Raw genomic sequence first — 6872 nt, forward strand, 5'->3', positions numbered from 1 at the left:
AATACAAATAGCTATTAAATTATTATCTGATAAAAATTTCCAATCATAATCTGATACAAATTTCCAATTATTATCTGATAAAAATTTCCAATTATTATAAAATTTTCAATTATTATCTGATAAAAATTAAATTTACACATAGGATTAATACAAATAGCTATTAAGCCTCTTACAAGACTTGGACTCAATAATTCAATATTATTATGCCTCAAAGATAGCCGACATAATAAATTCATAGATTCTTTACTAGGAGTAGTGAAATCTAGCCTATGTAGTGGCCCAGTATATTTCAATTGCTTTCCCAATTTCTCGGTTTCATTAACTGATCCAAATTTACTAAAAGTACTCACACTCAATTTAAAAACTCAAGGATTCGATATGAATCCAGGATCCCAAAATATAGCTTTAATTTATAGAATATGTTATAAGGTGATGAATACACTCTGTCCAAATGTTTTACAAGTAGATACTAAGGGACAAACAATGTTTTTTCAAACCAATATGGAAAAATCAAATACTGTCATCCCAAAATCTATAGATTGGTCCCAAATTGTCCTTCCAGAAAATTGGTCAATCCAAAATGAAAACCAGCCTTATAGAGTCTCTGTCAATAAACATCCAGATCAGATAATCGAATACCCAGATGGTGAGATAGAAATACAATTTAGTTCTAATAGAAGAACTGAGTTAAACATTTATGATGACAATATAATAAAGCCCTCACAAAAACCATTAATACCATCTAGACATTCTACTTCCTCTTTAAGAGAAGAACCTATAATACAAGGACTAAGTAGAAGTACTAGTAATATACAGAGACCTTTATATAAACCTTTTGACCCTAGTCCTTCAAAACCAGAATCACATATATCTGATTTTGATTTTCAAATTTTAACCCTCCCGAAAAAAGAAAAAGTAGATATAGAATTTTTTAAAAAAGATTATCTCTCTGAAGAAAATACTAAAATAAGAAATTGGTATGTGAAAGAGTTTTCTTAAGAATTAATTAATGCCTTCCACAAGAGATATAATAAATTCTTAAAAAAGAATAAACGGACAATAAGTTTCTTTGCTTGGTTAATAGCAACCTTAAAAGAAAAAGAGATTCCAGTACCAAACTTTGAATTAAATACTTTAGAAGTCCAATATCAAAAATATTATACTTCTAAAGGTAAAGAAATATACAATATCCACCCTCCTGAACAAAACCTAATAATTAAAGGAATAAATAAGGAGAAGCCAGAAGCAAAAGCCTCCCCTTATAAAATTTCAAATGAGCATGCTCACATAGTAGAACTAATCCCTCATATTATAGAACAAAATAATTACACTAATCTCTACCTACAATCTTTAAGAAGACAAACCACAAGAATAGAAAATATGATAGATAAACCTAAAGAAAAAATAGAAGAAAGACGAAATGTTCTATTTAAACCACCGCCTATTATTAATGAAGAAAGATTCCATTTAAAAGGAATTAAAAGGAAAGAAGAAAATAAGGAATTAGTAGAAGAATTAATCAATAAATTATCTCAGCTAAACCTTAAAGACAACAAAGGAAAAACAAAGATAGTCAAGGCTGAAGCTCTAGTCCTTCAAGAAGAAATAATATCTAATAATGAAATAAAAAATATAGAAGAAGCATTCAAAGAGGATGATGAAATAAATAGAATAGACTATGGGAAAAAATGGAGACCAACGGCACAAACTAGAATGTACCATCCACGGCCTACTCCAGTAGATATCCAATTTGAAGACGATCTTGTCTCTCATACTGTGTCATATTCAGGTATAACCATTGTAAATTGGAATATCGATGGTACATCTTACCATCAAATCTTAGATACTATAAAACACATTACCATGTATGCTACTGCTTGTAAACTAGCAGGAAACCATGATCAAGATGCAAGAAAGGCCATTGTCTGTGGGTTTACAGGATGGCTTAGGGGATGGTGGGACTTCCAACAACAAATTATGAATGCTACTAAGCAATGGATAATAAAAAATGAACAAAATCAAGATATACCCTATAGTGAAAGTGATGATGTAAATACACTTATATACACAATAACTCTACACTTCGTAGGAAGTACTTCCCTATTAGACGCTAGATCTGAAGATCTTTTGTCTAATCTCCGTTGTCCTACACTATCTCATTATAAATGGTATAAGGATGTTTTCTTCTCTCATCTTTTAGCAAGAGAAGACAATGGTGCAAATCATTGGAAAGAAAAATTTATAGCAGGATTACCTTATCTATTTGTAGAAAAGGTAAAGAATAGACTTAAAAATAAGAATGGAGAAATTATACCATACTCCTTGTATACCTTAGGAGAACTTTCGGCAGAAATATGTGCAGAAGGCTTAGCTTTATGCACAGACCTTAAATTGAGAAGACAACTTGATAAGCAAAGGATGACCGGAAAGAAAGAATTAGGTGACTTCTGCGAACAATTCGGGTATAAATCAATACCCTTAGTAGACAAAGGATTTAAAAGAAAAAATAAAAATAAAAAATAAAAAATAGACAGAAATAAATCAAAAGATAAATTTATAAAAAAGTTTGCTCCTAAAGCTAAAAACAATAAGGGTAATAAAGGGAAAAGAAAAATACATGTATGCTATAAATGTGGGAAAGTTGGGCATTATAAAAATAATTGTAAAGTAAAAAAGAAAATAAATGCATTACTCTTAGATGAAGAAATAAAGAAACAAGTGTTCAATATAATTTGTCTAAAAGGAGATGAATCTGAAACTGATACTTCTAGTGATGGCTCCCTAATAGGAAACTTAGAAGATGAGAATTTAATACTTAGTAGCTCCGACTCATATATGGAACTAGATCTAGAAAACTGTATCTGTAAATCTGTTAATACTTTAACTAATGAAGAAAATTTGATTATAGATTTAATAGATAAATTAGCAGACCCAGAAGCCAAAAGAGATGCTCTAATAAATATTGCAAAAACAAAAACTAAACTTGCTTTTATAATAAAACCACATGAAGAATACAGTTTACATGAAATACTCAAAAGAATTAATAAGAAGAATATTATAGAAAAAGAACCAACTATCTCTGACCTAAAATATGAAATAAATGAAGTCAAAACAGAAATTCAACAATTAAAAAACAGAATTAGAATTCTGGAAATGGCTACAGATTTTACTGAATCTGATATCGATTCGAATAATGAGTTAGAATTTGATAATCTATTAAATACCCATAAACCCTTACACCAACACTTGAAAAGGATAATCCAGAAACTTCTAAAATACAAGAAAATAACTACGTCAATATTTTAGATAGAGTAATAATACAAAAATGGTTTGTGTTAATAAGAATAATAGTAGATAAGGAATACAGCTTTCAATCTCTTGCTTTAATAGACTCAGGAGCAGACCTAAACTGTATAAATGAAGGTCTTGTACCTACCAAATATTTTCATAAAACTACCCAAATACTAAATACAGCTGATGGGGGTAAATTGATAATCAAATACAAATTATCAAATACAGCTATATGTAATAATGGAAACTGCTTTGAAATGCCCTTTATCATGGTAAAAGGATTAAGTCAAGCAGTCATCCTTGGAACACCTTTCTTAAATTTGCTTTACCCTTTAACAATTGATAGTACGGGAATAAATTATACTGTTAAATTTGATTTTATTGATAAACTCAAAGTCAAAAAAATTAATAATGTTAAAACTACAATAGATAATAAAGAGAGGTTTTTATATCATTTAAGAGCAGAAATCAAACATAAAATAATTGCACAAAAATTAGTAATACCTGAAAATATAACAAAAATAGAAAATATTAAAAAACAAATAATAGAAGAACTCTGTAATGATTTACCAAATGCTTTTTGGAATAGGAAAAAGCATATGGTAAAATTACCTTATGAATAAAATTTTAAAGAAAAAGATATACCCACTAAAGCAAGATTCATATAAATGAATGCACGACTTCTAAACATTTGCATAAAGGAAATTGATGCCCTACTCCAAAAGAAACTGATTCGGAAAAGCTCATCTCCCTGGAGTTGTTCAGCCTTCTATGTAGAAAATGCTGCTGAAAAAGAACGAGGAGTGCCAAGATTAGTAATTAATTACAAACCTCTGAATAAAGTATTAAAGTGGATAAGATACCCTGTACCTAATAAAAAATATTTACTTGATAGATTAGTAAATGCATGTATCTTTTCAAAATTCGATTTAAAACCAGGATACTAGCAAATTCAAATAGCTGAAGAAGATAGATATAAAACTGCCTTTAATGTACCTTTTGGACAATACGAATGGAATGTAATGCTATTTGGATTAAAAAATGCACCTTTTGAATTCCAAAGAATAATGAATGAGATTTTAATCCTTATACTAAATTCATGCTAGTCTATATAGACGATGTCTAAGTATTCTCCGAAGATATACAACAACACTTTAAACATTTAAATATTTTCATTAATGCAGTTAAAACTGCAGGATTGGTAGTATATGCAAAGTTTTTAGCTTTAAGAGCAAACTTTTTTTATAAATTTATCTTTTGATTTATTTCTGTCTATTTTTCATTTTTTATTTTTATTTTTTCATTTAAATCCTTTGTCTACTAAGGGTCTTGTATTATACCCGAATTGTTCGCAGAAGTCACCTAATTCTTTCTTTCCAGTCATCCTTTGCTTATCAAGTTGTCTTCTCAATTTAAGGTCTGTGCATAAAGTTAAGCCTTCTACACATATTTCTGCCGAAAGTTCTCCTAAGGTATACAAGGAGTATGATATAATTCTTCCATTCTTATTTTTAAGTCTATTCTTTACCTTTTCTGCAAATAGATAAGGTAATATTGCTATAAAGTTTTCTTTCCAATGGTCTGCACTATTGTCTTCTCTTGCTAAAAGACGAGAGAAGAAAACATCCTTATACCATTTATAATGAGATAGTGTAGGACAACGAAGATTAGACAAAAGATCTTCAGATCTAACGTCTAATAGGGAAGTACTTCCTACGAAGTGTAGAGTTATTGTGTATATAAGTGTATTTACAACATCATTTTCACTATGGGGTACATCTTGATTGTGTTCATTTCTTATTATCCATTGCTTAGTAGCATTCATAATTTGTTGTTTGGTGGCTTCACTTATATGGAAGTCCCATCATCCCCTAAGCCATCCTGTAAACCCACAGACAATGGCCTTTGCTACTTCTTGATCATGGTCTCCTGCTAGTTTGCAAGCAGTAGCATACATGGTAATGTGTTTCATAATATCTAAGATTTGATGGTCAGACATACCATCGATATTCCAATTTACAATGGTTCTACCTGAATATGACACAGTATGAGAGACAAGATCGTCTTCAAATTGGATATCTACTGGAGTAGGCCGTGGATGGTACATTATAGTTTGTGCCATTGGTCTCCATTTTCTCCCATAGTCTATTCTATTTATTTCATCATCCTCTTTGAATGCTTCTTCTATATTTTTTATTTCATTATTAGATATTATTTCTTCTTGAAGGACTAGAGCTTCGGCCTTGACTATCTTTGTTTTTCCTTTGTTGTCTTTAAGGTTTAGCTGAGATAATTTCTTGATTAATTCTTCTACTAATTCCTTATTTTCTTCTTTCTTTTTAATTCCTTTTAAATGGAATCTTTCTTCATTAATAGTAGGCGGTGGTTTAAATAAAACATTTTATCTTTCTTCTATTTTTTCTTTAGGTTTATCTATCATACTTTATATTCTAGTTTGTATTTGTTTTTCTATATCGTCAATTATTATTTCTTCCTTATTCTTTATCCTTAATATGTTATTAGAAGGGGCTAAAGTCTTATTAGACAGAGTTTTGATAAAATTCTCTATTTAGGGTTACGGATGAGTACTCTAGCCAGCCTCTTACATCCCTGGTACCTAAGCGGCTCTTCCTGGCTTGAAGCGGTAAAACGGGTCTGGGCGACAAATGGTCTCAACTCTCGGACTAACCTCTAATGAGATATTTTATCAAGTACTTTGTACTTTAAGACTAAAGTATCTTCTAAAAGAATATTACTGATAAAGAATTTGATAACTTGGCTCTGATACCAATCGGTATTATTGTTGTTGTTGTTGTTGTTGTTGTTGTTGTTGTTGTTGTTATTATTACTATTATTACTACTATTACTATTACTATTTAGGATTATTATTATTATTATTATTATTATTATTATTATTATTATTATTATTATTATTATTATTATTATTATCATTATTATTATTATCATTATTATTATTATTATTATTATTATTATTAGTATTACTATTATTACTATCAGTATTACTATTATTACTATCAGTATTACTATTATTATTATTAGTATTACTATTATTACTATTAGTATTACTACTACTATTACTATTACTATTTAGTATTACTATGATTATTATTATTATTATTATTATTATTATTATTATTATTTATTATTGTTATCTCCCTCTAAACTGGATGGACAAGATTTCTATAAGTCGATCGATACATCTATTCATATGAGTCCTCTCTAAATTCGATCTTAGTGATGCATTTTGGATCTAAAATTTTTTTGGTGTTTACAATCTATACCGTTATGAATGTGAATGTAAAACAATAAATTGATTTTCAAAATAAAAATAATATGCTTTATTTATACTTTATACATCATTAATTTGTAGGTGGTGGTGGGATCAACAACTTTTAGCATCCATCTTTCAGATGGATGTTAGTCGAATCAATGTGTTACGCATGCCACACATTTTCGAACTGGATACTATTGGGCATCTTTACTTTAATAGAAGTTGAGTTTAAAGATCAAAATGGCTAAAACTTATCTAAATCGAATAAAATTTGGAATAGACTGGGCCA

Source organism: Amborella trichopoda, chromosome 9, assembly GCF_054954075.1.
Source record: "Amborella trichopoda isolate Santa Cruz 75 chromosome 9, AtrichopodaSantaCruz75HAP2 v2.0, whole genome shotgun sequence".
NCBI lineage: Eukaryota > Viridiplantae > Streptophyta > Magnoliopsida > Amborellales > Amborellaceae > Amborella > Amborella trichopoda.